Raw genomic sequence first — 14983 nt, forward strand, 5'->3', positions numbered from 1 at the left:
GTGACAGTCCTCTGCAAATGATGGTGTCAGGCCACTGAGGGGCCGAGGGTGGCAGGAGTGACATTCACCCTAGCAAGATGGAAATAAATGCCCTGTTTGATAAAAGAAAACAGACAATTTATGTATACCCTGAAGAGTTAACAGCTAGTGAGCCATTCCTATGGGTCAAGTGCTGCATTTGCATTTTGATGGGATGTTATCAAGTAATTAATGCACCAGTCAGGATTTATTACCTCAGGAGTGAACTGAAAGGTTCATTACAAAATCGGTTTCACTTGAAGATAGGCATTTCCTCAGAGTTAGCTTTTGACATGTTGTTCCTAGCTCTCTCTGCCTGTGGCAGCAATGGTAGAAGGCCAGTGAGGTGAAATTCATTGCTTAATAAGGGCATTCACTTTGGGTATTCTTGTGATAATAAATGTATACATCAAGGCCGTACTGCCTTGTCAGTTTAATTGCTTCTTGTGCTCCTTAACAAGCCAATCTTAATCAGTCTGGACCATGTTATGAATAATTTAGGGATCAGCAGACTTCACGCTTAATAAGATATACTAGATTATAAAACTTAAGTGCACTGTTTATAGAAAGCACGGAAAACACTTTAAGTTTTTATTAGCAGCAAGGAAAAAAACCAAAACAAACCCAAACCCAAACCTAGTAGTGAGATTTTCTAACACTTGCATTTTGTGAGCAACAGCTGTGTGTCTCCATGCCGAAACCCCCTCCACTTCTGTCAAAGGGCCACAGTTCGGCCTCTCTGTCCCCCTAAGCCTCTGCCAGACATAATGGGAAATTTGAGCAGGCCATGAGATTAAAGCCCAGAATCTGTGGCCAACCAGCAATTGTCATTTTAGAAAACATTCTTTTATCTTTTTAAATGCAAAACAGATCTTATTTTAAAACATTTTCTAATGAACAAAAATTACCTTTTTGTTGTTTGGTGGTTGACTGCCTACATGGATTTTAATGCAACTATTTAGATTTGAGATTGGATTGCCAAACCTGTATCAACAATAGGATTTTTAAATGTTTTTCTTTTGTTTAATGATACAGGTGAAATATAGGTTCGACTGTAAATCACTCATACATAAAATGTGAATTATTAAAGTAAAATACCTTTTATTTATTAAGATGATACAGAAATACATTAAAAAGAAACAGAAATAGTCTCCAATCTCTGTGAGCCTATTATGATTCGTCCATCTAATAAGTGTTGTTTGATTAAAAAGGAACATTTAACCTTTTTGTTTTAAAAGAATTCTTTGTCCTCCATTTTACCTCAACATTTGCAGGCTATAAGTTGTCCACAGAGTAATGCATCATTCAGTTTATGACATCTAATAAAGGCCTACTGCAAGCATTAGAACCAGGTGCTTCAACAATTTTCCTGTCTGCTTGTAGCTGCTTCTGTTTGTTCTCTTTTAGCCTAGATAGGAAAAAAAGAAAAAAAAAAAAGAACCCTAACAAAAACCTGCAACATTTTTCATTATTTTCTTTTTTATTCCTTTCTGTTTAAGCCTTGACACGTGCTGACAGCACTACGGTATCTGTCATTTGATGCTTGTGTAAACAATAGCTGCATGTATTTCTGAACACAGAGCGTATTTATTAGTATAAATAGAGATGTAATTAAAGGCTATGCTTTCAGTCATTAGATAATGTATTAAAATAATGTTATTGTTCAAATACATTTATGAATCAGGAAGATAGGTACCAGTAAATGAAAAACAACTTCAAACCTATTTCCCAACCTATAGCTGGACTATCATACTCCTTTGTTCTTGTGCAGGTTAATAGAGATTGAGGAGATGGGCAGAGGAAAAGCAGTGCAATTTTCTGCTATTTAAGCTTGGCGAAATGGCACTCTTCAGGAAGCAGCAAAAAGTATGAAAGCGTAATAGGCATTTTAAAAGTAGAAGTCCATATAGCTGCTTGAGGGATCCTCAGATTTAGGCATGCATAGAATCACGAATGAGATAATCAGCATTGTGAAATTGAAACCTGTCTGCTGCCTGCTGCTGTTCTTCCCTCTTTCAGTGGAGTGATTTGTAACACTCATCTTCTTCAGGCAAGGCAGCCTTCAAGATTATCCAGAACTGTCAATAGTAATTGCCAAAGTATTTTATTACCTACAGAAAATCAAAGGAATTTTATAACCAACAGTTATCAAGTTTCAATACACAGTATAAAGAGAGCAATTTTAGTTGGAATACAATCGTGTTTGGCTTGCTTTTATGTTCTTGAGACAATTCCTGTGCAACCAACTACAACATTCACTGTATTTAAGCTGGAGGCAAGAATATGCATGTGTACTTGTAGTTTAAAAAAATTACATAATGCTTACAAGCTTCTGCAAGCAAGTGGTTTTTAATTGCCATGCAAACTATGCCTTAACTAATTACTTCTGAAAAGAATGAGGTTTCTGTAAAACTTGAGATGGCATATTGAAATTCTGGCAGTAGATATAAGTTTAACTGGGGCATTCTCTGTCATGAAGCAAATAAAATGCCTGGAAATTAGCAAAATATGACACTGATTATAAAGTCTGAAAACATTAATGTTGCAGCTCTTATTATAGTCTCTGAATATGACTGCTATGTGAACCACAGTTGTGATTGTCAGGCGTTCATTTAACACAATTCTGTTTTGCTACAGGGTCACCCGTGATTCAAAGCTTTTCAGATGCTTGGCTTCTTACTCAGGCTATGCATGAGTGAGGACTGCATCTTCTGTTCAACAGTGCTTTTCTGAGCCGTGCATTTCACTTTCTTTCCCTGACACCAGGGAACAGGAAAGTGTGACTGTCTAAGTGTTTGGTGGGAGAAAATTCAGTTTCTACTTTTGACAGTGTATTTCCCTTCTAATTCATAATGTCAAGACTTCAATGACATGACTGTCTCTGTGGGTTCTTTTCAAAACAAATATACAAATTTACTTGTGAAAAATAAATTGGCGTGGGGAAATGCCTCGGTTTAAGTTCCAGACCAGATAGGTGCACATGTATGTTGAGTCGTGTGCGCAGGATTTTACTCACGGCACCAAAAAGCAGGTGTCATTTCTACTGAGAGGCTGCACTGAAAGAGAAATAAGCCATGAACAAATTTTATACTACTACAGCCATGAAACCATGATTATAGCATAACAGAGAGCTCTCCTTTCAACTGTGAACCTCCTTGCTCTTTCTACATAAGCTTTTGTTTTTAAAACAAAGACCTGTTAATTGAATTATTAATTGTTGTTGAAAGGGTAAGGTACTTTACCAAGAACCTCCTTTTATAATACTGCAATATATGAAAAATTTAACAAAATGGTAATTAGGGGAGAGGTTATTTATATACTATTAAAATGCTGATGTAATTATCAGAGAGTTATTCAATTACACTGGATAATAGACATTTTTAATGTAAGGAAGATGGCTAGCCTGCTGGAATTTTGCTAATTTGAGGAACCTGGGACCAGGACACTGCGTCCTGTATTTTTTTCACTCTTATAATTTATACTAATTTGTTCATATTGTACAGTGTGTGAAACATGCATTGATACATTTTTCCATCTAGTATTTCTGTATGGATTACAAAAGTGTATTTTATATATACATCAACCACATTTCTGCAGATATTTAAGCACATCAGAATTTGTCCCTTTTCAAAAGAACTTCATTACCTCACCTGCTCATCCTGAAAGGAGGAACATTCAGGGCTAACAGAGAGTTAATACAACAACATAATCACATTTCTTGTTTACTTAGACCTGTGGTTTTGAACTGAATAATGACAGGAGAAGTTGATGTTTGTATTTTTGAGGGCCTGGAACTTGGTGTTTGAACTAGGTGGGTGCAAATGCTATTCCCTTTAGTCCCTGGTTGTCTTAGTAGAATATTTTCCCGTTAATAAATCTGGAATTGTCAAAAGCCAATGTGGGCATTTTGTCACTCTAACACACATATTTCAATTATTTTTCTTTTTGTTTGATTCATTTTAGTTTACACTTTGCTACTCTGGTTGTATGTTTAAGCATTTTAGAAGTCTCATTAGTTTGTTTATTAAGAGGAAGGAATCTACATAGTAGAGAGGAAGCATATCCTCTATTATTCCAGATACTGAATAGCTCAAGAAATGACTAGTGATCATTTTTCTAGTCAGCTGTATGATCGTGGAGACTGTCATGATGTAATGGTGATATGGACATGTGGCTGTAATACCATTTTCTCAGAAGAGGAATGAATTGTCTCTGATTCTAAGCTGATTGAAGTATTGGCATTCAAAGAGTCAGAGCATAGGAACAAAAGAATCTGTCTGTGCAAAGCTGTACTACAACTCACATTAACCTACAATGTCTGGCAATAAAATCAAGGGGGTTTTAAATGTTTTTTCTTCCAAAAAAATCCAGAATGCAAGTTGTTGGAAGTTTTAAAACAGGAGAGAAATGCAGAGCAGGATATTTGTAGGTCATAGTTCAGATACAGTTTTCTGTTAGGACACAGAATCTGAAAATGCTCCAGTTAAAAGCAGCTTAGCACTAGCAAAACTCTATTAAATTTAGCAGAGTTAGTCTTAATTTTCACTAGTTTGTGTGAGAAAACCGTAATTGTCACTCATTACTGTAGAGAAATAAATGGCATTTCTTTCTTAAGTCTTTGTTTGTTTAAACCCTGTATGGTTGCATTTAACATTGGATTAGGTAGGGTAAGAGTTTACTGAGAAATTGCACAGCTGTATTTGTACAGAGCTGTACCTGATTCCCACCTCCTGTAGTGTGAGCAGTGGTAAGTGAACTGTTTCTGTGTTGTTCACTCACTCAGTCAGATCGAAACTCAGCTCAATAGCATTAAACTAGCTCCCATTTGAAAGATTTGTCTTACAAAACCCTGAAAACTGCTCTGAACATGCATACATTGATTTTGTTGCTGGAATCTCCTGAGCTTTGATGAAAAGGAGACTCCACATGCAGGTGAAAGAGGGTTTACCTCTTCAATATTAAAAAGAGAAGATTAAGGATTTTTGTTCAGCTAAGGCTGAACTAATCAGTGGCATGTGAAGGTAAGAGACCTGGCCTCATGCCTATAGTATGATAATGTTATTTTTTTGGGTTGAACAACAAGTTCAAATTTCTCCAGTAGCTGCTTCTGAGTAACTGTCTACCATTATTCCCATTTGCACAGGTAATTGAATATCCAGGGGTGCAGCAGTAAAGGTTTTTATTTTAGCCACAGAGAGGGAGGTATTTGTCATGTTCATTGCAGGAAATTTGCTCAAATTTTGTCCTGGAAAAGATGCAACTGTTATATCAATTCACTGAACAACATCTGTATGATAGTATTCTAAATGCTGAGCAGTTTGGTATTCATGGAGGAGATAAGGCATTTTTTGTAATCAGAAGTTTAGATTCCTTCCATTTAGTTCTATTAAAACATTAGAAAATGGGGATGAGTGATTTTCACAAAATTTCAGGGTTTGCTCTAAACAAAAAGGTTCCTTTAGGCTTCCAAGTTGGAGAACCTTTCTTTTTTGTACTTGCTAAAGACATTCTGCACAGTACTTGCAGTTATCATAGCACATACGCCTATGTGAATTTTAGTGCAAAAAGAAGAGTAGGGTAGCTTTAATTTGCACATGTCATCACTGAGAAGAGAATGTCACCAGAATGTAATGCACAACATCCTAGGGAAAACAATAGTTTTTCACCTTCTACTGTCTGATCCAGCTTTCTCTTGTATTCACCTGTGGGAAGTCAGATAGCAAAAGCACTCCTTGAAATTGTGGCACAGGTAAGGCTTTGCAAAATATAGAGGGAGAAGGCAGTAATTGTTTGAACAAACTAGCTATGCTGTAAGATATCATACCATGTTACAAATATATCTGAACTTAAGTCTTATCAGCCATGCTTTTGATCTTTAGTAAGAAATACAGTAACAAAACTAAAATGAATGCTACAGAGACAGATAAATCTAGATAAGCTGTTTTCAGAAATTAGATAACATTTATTTTTCATCATTTATAAGAATTGCTTCTTTTGCCTCTTAGGCATATGGTGGTTGCATTCTTGCACAGCGTGGTTCTTCAGCAGATCTTCTCCCCTGCCATCCTTAAACTGAGGTGACACTCCAGAAACACATGGAAGTCCAAATAAAAGAGAGTAGCTTCTCAAACCTATCTCTTAGTTTTAAAACTAACGATGACTTATCTGGAAAACTAATTGTGGATGATGACTTAGCCTTACTACAGTCTGACCATAGAGCAGAGAGGACAGGAAAAGCAAGCTCTGAAATAACTCATGGGACTGGAGGATTATTTGTCTAACTCAGTGAAATTGTGAATAATCTTCAAATCCTGCTGTAAAAATAATGTGCAAATACTGCTTAGGAAATTTGAGTTAAAACTCAAATGTATTTAATGACCACATATATTCTTAAAAGTATTTAGTGCTTTCATTGACAGAGAAATATTTATTTTACTACAGCATTTCCAGTTTGCTTGACTTACAAGACTCAATAGCACACCTATAGCAATTCAGAATTAAGGAACTTAAAAGCAGTAATGATGAATTTAGGCCAGTTGCAATTTGAAAGAACATTGCTGACATTTTAAAATTACATGATTCTCTTGGAATTCATTTCATACTTTAATTCTGTTATATCAAGAAACGTTAGTTGTAAGAGTAGAAGCTGAACTGGTAGCATATTTTTTCCTAAGACAATCCATAAAGATGTCCCTACACCTCTTTGATGTGATAAGGAAGTGTTAAATCAAAGTGAATCCTTACTCTGCATCTTGGGACAGAATACTGCTTAAGCCAATTGTTACTATTCCTGAGTGTTTTAGACAGTGAACCATGCATCTCTCTCTGCACATCAGAGAAGATTGTAGCAGTCATTGTGCCACCTGCTATCACTTAATTAGTATAATCATCTAATTTCCAGTTGGAAATAATGGCATCATGCACTTTTTAGTAATTGTAACCATCATAATATATTCCAAATTATGTTACACTAACATTATGTGATTTAGAAATATTAGGAGGGGGTATTTCCTTTGCATTTGTGCAGTGGTCTTTCTGATCTTGACTCTCACCCAGCAGCAAAAGTCCATAACCAGTTTTCTGTGTTATTATGATCCTAAAGATATCACTGATTCATATCATAACTCTGTAAATGAGCCTTTGGTAAGTATGATTTAACCTTTAGTGGACAGAGAAAAGAAGAAATAATGGAAACAGCAGCTTGTCATAATGTAAAACACACCCGTGCTTCAAAGAATTTGATCTTGTTTCTTAGCAAAATAATTTTTTTGAAAAACAAAATGTTGGTGATCATGTATGCAATTTATATTTTATATACATTCTGTTTGTGGTTCTCAGTTTAAGGAATAATTTCGGTTGATCAGAATAGGTCTTAATGTTTAAACATTACTATACTGCAGCAGTTTTTTTGCTCCTGGAGATTTCATCGCAGCAAATGAATAGGTAATAAATGAGTCAGTTTGGGGCTGCTTCGTTTCACTGGACGGTTCTGGGCTATGAGGCTTCAAAAACAGAAAGAGAGAGAAAAAGAGAAAGAAATAGGCAATGACATGAAGGGATACAGGCAAACCTGAGCCACCGTCAGAGCTAACCCTCCCCCACTCCCAATGATACTGTCTGGCTAAGCAAAGCACTGCCACATATATATCAGGCAAGGTTATTACCACTCTGCTTTGTAAACATGCTATGCCTCCTGGACATCTTCTATTTTTATTTCATTTTTGTGTTATATCTTATATGTAAATCTAGGCTGGCGAGAGTCAGGAGGTATTCATAGCATTGGGCCAAATTCATTCCAGGTGCAGTTCGAGGTCTGTTGACTTCAATGAAATTACACCTGGGATGAATTTGGTCTATTATTAACTGTAGAGATTACATGTCCAGCTTCCATAGTATACTAAAATACCCAGAATACATATAAATAATGAAGTATGTAATTACAGTCCTGGTTTTAATTTGTGTTCCTAAATGTACTGATGCTTTTGCACATGTTTATAGTTATAGCTATGCTATTGTAGTATATTTTTGTTTAGTGCAAATATGTTTGAGTTTTTCTTTAAAACGGAGATACACACAATGTTTACTTTCAAATGTCTCAGTAAGTCTTTCAAAATCCATATGATGGCTGATTCTATATAACAATATTAAATTATATTTTTCTTAAATATCAGAGAGAGAGAGAGAGAGAGAGAGAGAAACATATGCAGGACATCACGATACTGCCACTTAAAATCATTCTGCAAACAATGAGCTTACCTTCCTGTGGATTATACGTTAATCAATACATACAAATAGGTGATCTTGTCATAGCTGATAGGAGCCAATAGAACTGTTACCTATCAATATGAAAAATTTCATTCATTTTAATGTTTCCTGTCTCAAACAGTACATAACAGGTCAGTTGACAGGAATTTGTGTCTGACCAAACCCAGAAGCTAGGCAGTATTTAAATGGTCACTTCCTTCATTAGGAGACATAAAAAGCATAAGTATGACTTACCTCTGCCTACATCTAATTCCGTTTGCTTCCCCTGTATCGTTTTGTACATTCCTGCATCTTTCAGCATGGCACACTGTGAAGACCTAGTAAGTGAGTTGAAGTCAGATGACGCTAACGAATCCCAGCGCAAATGACTGAATCAATAGGAAACCAGCCACTGCTGTTTAAGTGTATCGATAAATGTACCTTTATTTTCTCTTGAATGGATAAGTGTCGCAGTTAAGAGTCCTATGGATCTCTTAATTGAAAGTTAATTTTAAATCAATAAAGAGAGTCATTTAAATATTGATCAGTCCTTTCTACACGAATTGTTAGCTGATTTTTTTTTTTTTGAAACAACTTTGTTTAAATGCAATCAATAGCCCACAATCAGTGCGTTCCATAAAAAATTGACAGATGTTCCCAAAATGCCTGCTAGGCATATTCTTATCTGTTTACATATGTAGCATAGATATTTCAGTCCTTTTCAAATGTATCCAGGTATCTATGGCAGAAATGTGATTTCCTTAAATACCAAACTGCACTATTAAAACGCATTCTTCCCCTTGCTTTTCAATAAGGTGGTTTAACATTAAAAACGAAGAGGTTTTGGATTTCCTTTGATTCTACAAGTAATATTCATATTGTTTTATTAGTGCAGGCAGACTGCAAAAGAAGAATGCCTTTGTTTTGCACATAGGGAAAAGAGAGATAAGGGCTTATATGAAGCACATGTTCTCTGGAATTTGTGTGTCATAATCCATCAGATGTGTTACTATATGCAAAATGATACCTAGCTTTTAATTGTATAGACATTTATGTACACTTTGTGCATGCATGTTGAGTAGTAATAATTTTTAGCTTTATTTCATGATATGGTCTCCTCAGCAGCACATAGCAAGGCTATATTGTTTCAATTTGACAAAGCACACAAGTTAAAAGGATACAAATTTCATTTCATGAGATTTGTTGAGATTAACCTAATAAAGTAAACCTAGCTACACGGGACTTTCAACATTTCAGCAAATATGACACTCTTCTAAGATGCCTTCCCACAACACTTTCAGTAATTTGCCTGTAGTGTCCTGGTACGATTTAGTTTGTCACACCTAATGATGAAGTCAGACTGGACACTTTGGTACAAGCAATATGAATTGAATTTTTCTCCTGTACCCTCTAATTAATTACAAAGTCATACTTTGATGTACACAGCTCTGAAGTCCTGAAGTTAGCCTTTATTATTATTTGCCTTCTTCTTCAATTTTCAAATCCAGTGCCTTTTAAAGAGGGTCTGTACTTCTAAGTAATTAAGCCCTTTTTGAAGTATGAGAGCATAAAGTTAATTATACCAAATCACAAAATTACATATATATACAATTTTGTCAAAATTAACATTTTTATTTTAAGTGATCTGACTTATATATAAAATAAAATTGTCTGACAATTATTTTGACTGACATTTAACTGAAGGGTTAGATAATATTTCCTACGTGACAAATGAAAAATTAAGTCCCCAAACATAAAACTGTTTATGACACATAGTAATTTAAGGCAGAAAATAATAAACATTTTTTTCTTTTTTAAGAGTACTGTCTAAGGAGAATAGGGGTTGCTTGGGGGGGAAAATCTGACATGCAATATAATTTACTCTATTTTTGTTATTAATACAAATGCTTCCTGCTGTTCTGAAAATCCACTGTTTCTTAATCCAGCATTATTGTCCTCTTAATGCAACATTTCAAACCCATTTCGCTTCATTTTCTGTTAGAAAAGCCATATTAAAAGGGAAGATTAAAAAGAAAGAACCAGGTATCATTGGTTCATATGCATATGGGTTCGGCATGTGAGGGTGCTGTTTCTAGGACCGGCCTTAAGATGTGACTGATAGATCTTATTTGTCTGATAGAGTTGACCAGGGAAATAGAGCTACAGCTGGTTACTTCATTAGGTCCTCTCATTGATTGAACCCTGCTGAAGTGATGCAGCAGGCTCCTGAGATAACTGCTGGTAATAGAACAAAATGAATTCTTATCACAGAGATTGGAAAGGCCATTAACCCTGGCCTCCAATGCTTTTCAGAGGTCACAGACAGGAAGCCAAGCGGTGACTGGGAAAACTGTTTTCTGTCTAACTACAGGTCATGTTAGAGGGGGTCTGTGACTTTTTTACCCTTCAGCTTCTGTACAGATGAAACTGTTACGCTGGCAGATGTTAATAATCAGCTGTAAATAAATATTGGAAGCAGAAGAAGAAAACTGAGAAAGCACAGGAATTTTTTTCAATAAATATTTAATAAAAGAGCAATTGTTTCTGTGATATTTACTGCCAGTTCTGCTGTAGATTTTTGCCTAATACTTTTCCATATAAATTGAAAAGAGAAATACATAGGGGCACTTAAAAATGAAATTTAATATGGTTTTATATAAAAATACCTTTCCTTCCTTCCTTCAAAGATGAGAATTATAATTGCCTGCTGCCTGCCTGCTTGCCTTATTCAGCAAGCCTATCACCAGTTCATCTGTGAATTAGTGCAGGGCGCTGTTTGCCTTTCACCTGGTTGAGAAGGGTATATATCTAAGTAACAGTCCTATAATTTACATTTAATGCAACCTTTCAATTGACCAAGAGCCCACAACCTAAGCCCCCATCTCACAGCTGAGGACTTTCCCACATTTGTCAAGTCAGTGCCAGTCCAGCATCAGCCAGGAGAAATCATCCATTTAAAGCCTGGAGCTGCACATGACAATTTTCCTATTGCTTGTGAGAAACCCAGCCATGGCAGAGGTAGCTTTGTGTTTTACTTGTTTGACTCTTGCTTTCAGCAGCAGTGTTTTATTATGCGCATGGATTTAAAAAATACAGTGGGATGCATCTTATAAAATAAAATGGAACATTTTCTCTTTATTACTGACATCTTTAAGACTGTGCAGATATGTGTTGTAGGTTGATTTTAGCAGTATGTTGGTGGCTTCTATCCTTGTGATTGTGATTTAATTTCAATGTCTGTGGTCATGTGGTATTCTCTGCTGGAGCCAATCTTTCACAAGGAGCAAGTTCATTTAAATGTAAATGGGGTCCTGTGGATGGAAAAAACTACATACTTCATGTCTTCAGCGACCCACCCAAGCATTTGGTTTGGCCTTCCATGCATAAATAATAACAAGAAGGTATGCTGTCATTGCCTTGCTTGAAACACCAGAAGTGGTTTGGCACAGCAAAATCCCCAAGCACTAAAAAGAGATTGGTTTGGATAAACTCATAGTTCAGATCCCCATCCTGATCAAACAGTGTTAAAAAAAAAAAAAAAATTAAAAAAAAAAAAAAAAGAAAAAAAAGAGGGAGAGTTATGGAGTTATTTTGAGGAGTTGTGAATTACAGGAACAGCTGAAAACCAACTCAGGCTAAGAACGTACCATACCTAAAAATACTCTGAAGTAGCAGAAAGCTTGTCATTTTGTTAACTTGAATGGATTTTTGCTCTTAATTGTTTGTAGCAATTTGCGAGAGTGGGATGTGAATGTGGTATAAGTGGCAATATAATTAGCATTAATTTAGCATAAAAATGCAAACCTACATTTTCTAAGTAGTTACCTTCCCTTCCACTAAAACATGGAAATATATTACGTAACTCTAAAGTATGTGTGGCTTTTTTTCAAGGTGTTATTAAATATGACAAAATGGAATGCTTTTTCTTTATTACTGTTGTATGTAAAGAGATGCGAAGGATTGCACAACGTCTTTTTATCAAAATCTTTGTGGCATATATATATATTTCCACACTGCTAAACTCATGTGTTGACTTTTCGTAGAAATACTCCAGGTGTATTTCAACAGAACTGAAAAAATATCTCTTAGAAATTTCCTTTCCCACCAAGCAAACTCATAAACAGGTTTTCATCTGTGTGGATGAACAGATATATTTCCAGAATTACTTCATTAAGTGCACACTTTTATTTATCTCATTTATTAAGAATGTTATGTTCTGTTGCAGATGTTTCAGGGCATGACACATGGGCCTGGAATCTCAGTGTGTGATACCTTTGGTGAAACTCATTTATGAAACATCCAGACTTCCAGTTAGTTGTGCTCTGCGCTAGGAACTTAGCAGAATTTTGACTTTGTTCCAGAGCTGTAATAAAAGACTGGTATTTACTGTTTTCAGAGATTTCTGAAGCATATTTGATAAGCTTTCCTCTTCTTTTTATAAAGTGGCATTAGTTCAAGACGAGCTAGATTTAAGCAGTACAAGATTTGCTGTCCAGGGTAAGAAACAGGATATTAGTGTTTATGTTACTCAGCTATATTAGGTGTAGCTGTGAATTAAATAATTTTGTCCTGGCAGCTTCAAAACTTAAAATGTTCATCTGTTAGTCCCTCTTCCTTTATTTCATTGAGCTGGTTAAGTAAAAATGTTCGAAGTTGTATGTTTAGTTTTCCTAAAGATTCCAGTGAAATATATGCATTATAGATACGAATAGGTACATAGAGGATGAGCTAATGTGTTGTTCTGTCTTACTATTCACCATTGGGGGATATACATGTTGTGCTGTTTTTCATTACTTGGTTGCATTCCATACAAACTGATTTCCACAAAACCTATTAAGTCTTCTAGATATATTTGCTGGCAACTCTATATTGATACAGTTTTTTAATATAAAAAAAAAAAAAGACCTCAAATACTGTCATGACAGATGAGAAGTTCCAACCTACTTCTCCTATGAGAAATCTCAGCAACACACCTGATATCTGAAAAGCAACGCTATTGGTTGCAATGTGGGCAATATGGGATTTTTGTTTTGTTTAGAATGTGTAAAATTATTTTCCCAAGTGCTTTTTGTTTAAGCTTGTAATTTGCAAGACATTCAAAATTATTGGAGAGAGAAGTCCACCTCCTAATTCACGAGTCTAAAGAACAGACTTGAGAAAGCAGAGCAAATGTCAAGCACTTCATGAGAGAGCAAATCCAAGGGTGGGTGGTGTTAATCTAGGCACATTTGCAGAAATGGCATAGCAATTGTGATATAGAAAATAATCTAAAGACCATTAATAGACTAAGAGCCATTACCATATTTTAGGGAAATATTAGGTTTCTTACATAATGATAAGATGTGGCAGAGAAAGCGAGAGAGTATCACCACATTGATTAATTTTAAGGCAAGTTAGAATTAGAAGGGTCTTTGAATACGGCCTTTGAAAAAAAAGGATCTCTGAAACTGAGTTAATAGGGTTCGATCAAAACAGCAGTATATAATTTCATGGATATTGTGAAAATTACGAGCATCCTTAATTTAGTCACTTTTTTATAAAAAAAAAAATTAAATGGGATCCCCTTTATGTGATTGGAAAGACACTTGAGAAAGGGAAAAAAAAAAAAATTAAGCCTTTGCTCAGCAAAGACAAAGGCAAAGCCTTTCCCCAGAAAGTTGGTCATAGCTTTTTTAATGAAAATAGTTGACTATGAAAGATGGCATCTTCCTGCAACATAAATTTTACTCCACATATCCTGCAGCAAGATATCTGACTAAAGCACCCCAAGGGCAAAAAAAACCTGATTGCTCCCAGGAGCCAAAGAATCTGTTAAAGGAATGGAATCCACCTGGCTTTCAACCGTTTTCAGTTTGGGAGGTAATACTCATGAAACTTCTTCAGGTCAAAATATTGAAGCATAAGACTATAAATATGGCTGGAATGACAGAATTAATGTTGCCTGGCCCAGGTCAGGAGGTGGGGTCCAAGTTCCTAAGTGTATCTCTGGTTTCCACGACAGTGATCTGGCTTTGGGTTTAAGTTAGTGTTTCTAGAAACTAAGAGTTAGGTATGGCAGCTTCTCCAACAATTGACACAAACACAGGCAGTACTGTTTTCCTGTGGTGTTGAAGGTACATCCCATCATATTTTTCTAGACCCTACAATAACAAATGGAATTTCTGGTTTTGTTTTCTTGCATTTGTGGGCTGCGTTAAATGTTACATACTTTTCTGCTGTCCATGTCCAATTTAATCAATATTACAAGTGCTCCCATGTGGTAGGCGGAACAGTGGCAATAAAGTGAAATTTCCACAGCTTTTACCCATTGAAATTCTCAGAGGGCAAGATTCTTATAAACTTCACTTTGCTTCCTCTGTAATAGATTTAATAGCTCCATTCAGGAAGAAAGTCTGATGTGCTTTCTCATTTTCAAAATGTAGATACCAAACCAAGCTTTATTCTCTTTCCAGCTCTTGACAAACTTTGAAATTCTAATATTCTTTTACCATGAGTGTTGAGAAATGTACTTGTCTCCAGAATTGCATTGATGTCACAGTGTGACTCTGCATTTGAAAATGAGGGAGTTAACTGAGGTAAATTCCAGACATTCCCAAAAAATTTTGAAACTGGTGTAATTTAGGTCAGTTTAAGGCTGTTTGGAATATCTTATTCTACACATAGGAATTGGTAATGTCCACTTTGAATGAACTGACTACATTGGCTCTGTGCCACTGGGCAT

The 14983-nt window shown here is 35.7% G+C and overlaps 1 protein-coding gene and 1 long non-coding RNA gene across 4 annotated transcripts in view; one reads left to right on the forward strand and one right to left on the reverse strand.

The window, feature by feature from the left end:
• The window catches only part of ZFHX4 (zinc finger homeobox 4), a 149105-nt gene that overhangs the window by 92925 nt on the left and 41197 nt on the right, over nt 1-14983 (forward strand). The gene's annotated exons all lie outside the window — the stretch shown is intronic.
• Nucleotides 1130-8580, reverse strand: LOC116452962. Its single transcript, XR_004243640.1, has 3 exons — nt 8518-8580; nt 8275-8354; nt 1130-7520 (listed from the first exon to the last, which is right to left on the reverse strand). It is a non-coding gene; the product is annotated as an uncharacterized LOC116452962 (long non-coding RNA).

The sequence above is a fragment of the Corvus moneduloides genome, chromosome 1 (genome assembly GCF_009650955.1).
Source record: "Corvus moneduloides isolate bCorMon1 chromosome 1, bCorMon1.pri, whole genome shotgun sequence".
Lineage (NCBI taxonomy): Eukaryota > Metazoa > Chordata > Aves > Passeriformes > Corvidae > Corvus > Corvus moneduloides.